Below are 7,269 nucleotides of genomic sequence, written 5' to 3' on the forward strand. Positions count from 1 at the left end.
ACCCTCTCCTCCTCCTCCTCCTCCTCTTTCTCCTCTCTCCATCTTTCTTTCTCCCGTTCTTTATCTCCCTTCCCCTACTCCGTCTCGTTTATCTCTCATCTTCCAATTCTTCATCTCCGGTTTCTCTTCCTCTTCATCTTTCCTCCCCTCTTCTTCCTCCTCCTCTTCCCTTCCTCTCTTCCTCTTCTTCTCTTCTCTCTCCTCACCTGACATTCTCCTAATTGCAACTTTTTACTTATTTTTCGTTGTTTCCTTAGACCTTCTCGTCCTCCTCCTCCTCCTCCTCCTCCTCCCCTCGGTTCTTCCAGGAATTTAATGAATGGAGAGAAAGTGGTGAAAAACTTGAAGAAATGGAGGAGAAACAGAGAGAGAGAGAGAGAGAGAGAGAGAGATAAAAGCGCTAATCTGCATTCTATTATTTGTAAGCCTTTTTGTATCTCTCTCTCTCTCTCTCTCTCTCTTCCGCCTTCCGGGTTTTGTTTTTCATATTAGACTTCGTTTTGTTTTGCTCTTTTCTCTTTATTTTTTATTCTTTTTTTATTTCCTCTCCTAAGCTGTTTGGAGTCTGGGTACATTATATTTCTACACTCTTTCCTCTTTTATTTATTTATTTTGTATGTTTTAAAATCGTTCTGTTTCGTCTTTCCTCTTTTTTTTGTTACTGTTATTTTAAAGGTGATCTTATGGTCATTTCAGCAGTTATTTATTCCTTTATTTATCTAGCTATCGATCTGTTTGGTTATTTATCTATAGGGGCCTTTCTGTCTATATACATTATCTGCATATCTATCTGTCTTCGTCCGTCTTCCTACCTCTGCCAGCCTGCCGACCTACCGACCTACCTACCTTCCTGCCGACCAAGCTACTTAGTCATCTTCCCAAATCAATCAACCTCTCTCTCTCTCTCTTTCTCTCTCTCTCTCTCTCTCTCTCTCTCTCTCTCTCTCTCTCTCTCTCTCTCTCTCTCTCCTCCTCCTCCTCATCCTCCTCGTCCCCCTCCTTCTCCTCATCTCTATTCTTCTTCATACCACAAAACAATAAAAAATAAAAGAAAACGAAGCAAAAAAGAAAACTCCTAAATCACCCCTACACGACCCATTGTGAGGCATATTGTTCGCCAAATTGAATACTCGTCCCTCAATACATCGCTCGTTTCCTTTGATCTTCAACTCCAGGGACTGAAATACGCGATGTGGCTGCCGAGCAATCTGATTTAGGAGGGAAGGAAGGAAAGGGAGGAGGAGGAGAGGAAAGGAGGGAAGGAATGATAGGGAACGAAAGGGAGGAGGGAGAAGAAGAGAGGGAGAGGTAAGAAAGGAAGGAAGGATAGGGGAAAGGGGGAGCAGGAAGACTAGGAAGAAGAGGACAAGGAATAAGGAAAGGAAGGATAAGGGAGAATGGGGAAGGAGATGAGAAGAGACGGAAGCTAGGAAGGAATGATAGGGGAGGGAGAATGGGGACGGGGAGGAGGAGGAGGAGGAGGAAGGGGAGAGGAAAGGAATGACATGGGAGAAGGGGGACGAGGAGGAAAGGTAGGTAGGGAGAGAGGGAATGAGGAAAGGAAGCAATGAGGAAAAGTATGATTAGGAAGAACGGAGGTGGAGGTCGAGAGAGAAGTGAAGGAATAAGGGTAGGAATGATAGGGAAAAGGAAAAGAAGGGAGAAAAAGAGAGGGGAAATAAAATAGAGAGTGAAGGAAGGGAGGAAGATAAGAAGGAAAGAAATAGTTACAAAGAGGAAGCGGAAAAGAAGAAAAGGTGGAGAGATTTTTTAATAAGGGAGGAGGGAAGATAGGAAGTAGAGAAGGAAGAGAAAAGGGATAAAAATGAGATTAGTCGAAGAACAAGTAAAACGAAAGAGCAAAAATAAGAGAAGAGAGTATAGCATGAAATTTAAAGGGAGGAAATATAGGAAGAAAAGAAGTAAAAAAGGGAGAAGGTAGAGGTAGACGAAGAGACAAAAAGGGAGGAAAGAAGAGAAAGAGAAAAAAAGTAAAGATCAGAAAAAGACTGGACCAGAAAAAATGGGAAAGGAAGAGATAAAAAATAAAAAGAGAGAAAAGAATGAGAAATAAAAACTGAATAATTACATGAGATGGAGGAGAAATATACGGAAATGGAAGAGGAAAAGGAGGAGGAGAAGGAGGAGGAGGAAGAGGAGGATTAATGTACACATGTGGACGTGATTGATGTACACACATACATAAATTCATACGTACATAAATTGTATGGGAGGGATGTGGCCCATTGTGTGTGTGTGTGTGTGTGTGTGTGTGTGTGTGTGTGTGTGTGTGTGTGTGTGTGTGTGTTATTGTTATGGTTGTCAAGCTTATGATTTTTTTTTCTTCAGAACGAGAAGAAAAAAGAAAAAAGAAGGAAAAGGAGTTGACGTAAATATCCCAACAACAACAACAACAACAACAACAACAACAACAACAACAGTAAGACATCACTCATATTACCATCACTATCATCATCATCATCATCATCATCATCATCATCATATGTTTGCTTCTCGTATTATCTTCTCGTATTTCTTTTTACTCTCTCTCTCTCTCTCTCTCTCTCTCTCCTTTGTATTGACTCCCATCGACTTTCTCCACAACACGAGAGGAGGAGGAGGAGGAGAAGGAGAAGGAGGAGGAGGACAACAACGTATAAGGAGAGAAGGAAAAGACAGAACACAAAGGAAGATTAAAGGAAAACGGGGGGGAGAGAGAGAGAGAGAGAGAGAGAGAGAGAGAGAGAGAGAGAGAGGATAAGAGGAACACGGAAGAAAACAACAAAGCGAAAATAAAATAAGAAATCCAGAAAAAAATAAAACCACAAGAAATAAAAGAAAAATAAACAAAAGAAAACGAAAAAAAACAAAAGTGAAAAAGAAAAAGGAAAACAAAACAACTAAAAAAAAAAAACACAAAATTACAAACAAGAAGAAAAGAAAAAAGGAGAAAAGAAAATGAAAACGAGAGAAACAAAGGAAAGGAAAAGGAGGTGGAGGAGGAGGAGGAGGAGGAAAGAGAAGGGTGGAAGTATGAGGAGATCAGGAGGAAGCGGAAGAAGACGAGGAGGAAGAAGGAGGAGGAGCAGGAGGAGGAGGAGGAAGGACATGTAGGAAATCGTCCAGAACACAACCGTGGTTTATGTATCTCGCTCCAGTTGCATTCCGGCCGCTTATTGGGTAAAGAAGAGGAGAATAAAAGAAGAGGAGGAGGAGGAGGAGGAGGAGGAACAGGAAGAAGATACCGGAAAAAGGAAAGAAAAAAGAGACACAATGAGGTTCAGAGAAACAGCGAGTGATACAGTAAGAGAGAAAGAAATAGAATAACATTGAGAGGAATAAAGGAGGAAGAGAAGGAGGAAGAGGAAGAAAAGAAAGAACAGACAGGAAAAGAGAAAGAAAAAGAGATACGAAGAGGTAATGAGAAACAGCGGTAAAGAAGAGAAAGAAGTGGAAGAAAATAAAAAAGGTATAGGAGAAGGAGGAAGAGGAGAAGAAAGAGGAGAAACGGAAAGAAGATGAAGTAAAAAGAAGGAAGAGAGGTACGAAGAGGTAAAGAAAAAGAGAAAGAAGTCAAAGAAAATAGAGAAAAATAAAGGAGAAGAAAGAAAAGGGAAAGGAGGAAGCGATAAAGGAAGAGAAAGGGAGGGACAAAAAGTAGAGGGGGTGCAAAAGAGGGTAAATGATATGAAAATGAGATGGAGAATAAAATGAAGATAAGGGAGGAGGAGGAGGAGGACGAGGACGAGGAAGAGAGGAAGAGGAAGAAGAAGAAGAGGAGGAGGAGGAAGTTACATAAGAGTTAGGCAATGTGGAGAGAAGAAGAAAATCAGAGTAAAGAAAACACGAAAAAAAATACAAAGAAGAAAAAGGAGAAGAAAAGAAAAAGAAAATGAGGAAAAAACAACAAGAAAATAGAGAAAATAATTTAGACTCGAAGAAAAAAGAAATGGAGGGAAAGAAGCGGAACAAAAAAAAAAAAGAAGAGGAGGAGGAGGAGGAGGAGGAGGAGGAAAGAAGAGGGCACCTTTCTCCTCCACTTTCCAATTACCTCTTGTTCTGCATAATTAATCAGTCTGTCGCTTTCCCCCAATAGTGAGAGAGAGAGAGAGAGAGAGAGAGAGAGAGAGAGTCCAGGGATTAGTGAAGAAGGGAATATTTGAAAACGTAATGAGTGAAAATATTTGGATAGAATGAATCAAAGGAAGTGTGTGAGTGCTTGTGTGTGTGTGTGTGTGTGTGTGTGTGTGTGTGTGTGTGTGTGTGTGTGTGTGTGTGTGTGTGTGTGTGTGTTAAGGTAGAAGACTCCATTTCGTTTAATTCTCTTTGCATTTTGTTTTTATATTCTAAACTTTTTTCTTCTTTATTTCTTGTGTTTTTTGCTCTTTTTTTCCATCTTCGTCTCTTTATTTATTCCTATTTTCTCCATCTTATTCATTTTTTACTTTAACTTCTTTTTTATCTATCTTCATCCTATGCTACTTTTTCCTTTCCCTTTTCCTCTTACTTTTCCTTCCTTTCCTCTTTATTATTTTTCTATTTATTATCTTCCTCTTTATTAATTTTCTTCACCTTTTTCTTTTTACAAATTACTCCCTTTTCTAATTTCTTTTACGTTTTGAGGAAAGAAAAGCTGTAAAGGAGACAGATAAAGAGGGTAACTGATCGCCTCCTTCTCCTTCTACCCTTCTTTTCATCTTCCTTCTCTTCCTCTTTCTCCTCCGCTTGCTTTTCTTCTTCTTGTTTATATTGTGGCTGTTATTACTATTTTTTCAGTCTTTTTTTATTATTACATTCTTCCTCTTCCTCCTCCTCCTACTCTTACTCCTTCTCCTACTAGTTTTCCTCCTCCTCCTCTTCTACTTTCTTGTTATTGTTGTTCTTATTCTTCTATTTTTTTTTTATCCTCCTCCTCCCACTCGTTGTCGTCGTCCTCCTCCTCCTCTTCCTCCTCCTCCTCCTACTTTTTTGTTCCTGTTCTTTCTGTTGTTCTCATTCTTCAAGTTCTTATTTTTATCCTCCTCCTCCTCCTCTTCCTCCTCCTCCTCCTCCTCCTCCTCCTCCTTAAAGACGAACGTCACAAACACTGAACAAGCCTTTAAGTCTCATTACTTGGTCCTCATTGTCTGGGAGGAGAAGGAGAAGGAGGAAGAGGAGGAGAAGGAGGAGGAGGAGGAGAAGAAGAATAGGAGGTCGAGGTGTTGTGTGGTTAGAGGAAGGAATGAGAAATGGATGAGAGAGAGAGATGAGGTGTAATGGACCCACAAGAGAGGAAAGAGGAGGAAGAGGGAGAAAGGAGGAGTAAGAGAGGAGGAGGAGGAGGGAGGGAAGGAGGAAATTGTGGTTTGGAGAAAGATTGGGTGATAGGCTAAGGATTTGAGAGAGAGAGAGAGAGAGAGAGAGAGAGAGAGAGAGAGCAAGTCATTCATCATGTAAGACAGCTAAACAATTTTTCATAAACTGACCTAAAACAGCAACATCAGCAACAACAACAACAACATTAACAACAACAGCAGCAACAACAATAACAGCAACAACAGCGGCGAGGAAAATATATAACCCTCCACTTTTTATCAGACCAAACCGGGATCCATCTATCCTCTCTCTCTCTCTCTCTCTCTCTCTCTCTCTCTCTCTCTCTCTCTCTCTCTCTCTCTCTCTCTCTCTCAGAAATAATATAGGTATGTATATAAGAATAGGTAAAAAAAAGGCATAAACTCTACGGTGGGAGTAGGCCAGGTTTCATTTATTCACCCCCGCATTACTTTATTTCTTTTCTTTTTTTTCTATCAATTGTTTTTATTATGTATTGTCTTTCTCCTTGGTTTACTTCATTCTTTCTTAGCCCTTCATATTTTCTTTATTTTCTCTTTTTTCTTTCTTACTCTCACTTTTCTATTTTCTTGTTATTCATTTCTCACTATCATTTTCTCCTTCATATTTTTCTTTAGCTCCTTCAGGTGACCCTTAGCTTTGTCAGGTGAGGGCCTTGAGCTGTGTGTCCCTAACGTAGTACCATCTGGGCAGGGCAGGTTAGGTTAGGTTAGGTTAGGTTTTCAAGTTAGGTTTGGTTAGGTAAGGTTATGTTAGGTGTGGTTAAGTTAGGTTAGGTTCGGTTTGGTTTGGGCGCTGAAGCTCTTGTTCATGTTGTCTTGCAGGACCAGCGTCGGGGTATTGAGTTAGAGACGGGGCAGGATGGAGATGGAGGGGAGGGAAAGGAAGGATGAGGCAGGGGTGAGTGTGGCCGAGATAGGATTGCTTTCTCTCTCTCTCTCTCTCTCTCTCTCTCTCTCTCTCTCTCTCTCTCTCTCTCTCTCTCTCTCTCTCTCTCTCTCTCTCTCTCTCTCTCTCTCTCTCTCTCTCTCGGTATTCGGGGGTCACAAAGGGCTCAGTGGAGGTAGGATTTTGTCCTCCCATAAATTTAGCTGAGGAGAGGAGGAGGAGAAGGAGCGGGAGGAGGAGGAGGAGCGGGAGGGGGGGGAGGAGGAGAAGGAGGAGGATGGAGGGGAAGTAGAAGGGGGTGCAAATCTCCCTAGAGGCCTGTAAACCTCACCACAGTCCTCCTCCTCCTCCTCCTCCTCCTCATCCTCATCCTCATCCTCCTCTTTCTCCTCCACCTCATCTGTCTTTTTCTTTCTGTTTTTCTTAGTGTTCCATAAATAACTTCTTTTTCTTCCTCCTCCCCGATTTTTTCGTCCTCTTCCTTCTTCTTTTTCTCTCTTTGTTGAATTCTATTACATCAGATTTCTCCTTTATCTTATTCTTTACGACTTTTGATTCTGTAACATTTCATCGCATATATTTTTTCTTGTGATTGTTATCTTTTTTTTTTCCTCTACCTTTCTACGTCTTTATCATCTACCTATCTATGTGTCTATATCTATCTCTTTATGTAGCTAACAATCAATATCTCATCTACCTAACTATCCATCTATCTCTCAATCTATCTGTCTATCTGTGTCTGTCTATCCCTCTCGTCAACCTCTCTAAATATTTTCCTCTTGGGCTCATCTCCAATTTGCAGCGTGTGGACATAACTCAGAATGGCCTCCACTTTCATTATCGCGTATTGCTTTTGAATTATTCGGTAAACGATTCTTGTAATTGTGATGGTGGTGGTGGTGGTGATGGTGGTGATGGTGGTGGTGGTGGTGATGCTGGGATTCTTGTGTTATTGATTGTGGTGATTGTCATGTCTGAGAGAGAGAGAGAGAGAGAGAGAGAGAGAGAGAGAGAGAGAGAGAGAGCTTGTCAAATTTCTTTCCCTTC

At 41.0% G+C, this 7,269-nt stretch overlaps 1 long non-coding RNA gene across 2 annotated transcripts in view; it reads left to right on the top strand.

Moving 5' to 3' along the window:
- Positions 1–2,441, top strand: part of LOC126985438 (uncharacterized) — a 142,091-nt gene extending 139,650 nt beyond the window's left edge. For both annotated transcript variants that reach the window (XR_007738716.1, XR_007738717.1), the window contains exon 7: positions 2,350–2,441. This is a non-coding gene — a long non-coding RNA (uncharacterized LOC126985438). The remainder of the gene's footprint in view (positions 1–2,349) is intronic.
- The last annotated feature ends 4,828 nt before the right edge of the window (positions 2,442–7,269 follow it).

Source organism: Eriocheir sinensis, chromosome 59, assembly GCF_024679095.1.
Source record: "Eriocheir sinensis breed Jianghai 21 chromosome 59, ASM2467909v1, whole genome shotgun sequence".
NCBI classification, from domain to species: domain Eukaryota; kingdom Metazoa; phylum Arthropoda; class Malacostraca; order Decapoda; family Varunidae; genus Eriocheir; species Eriocheir sinensis.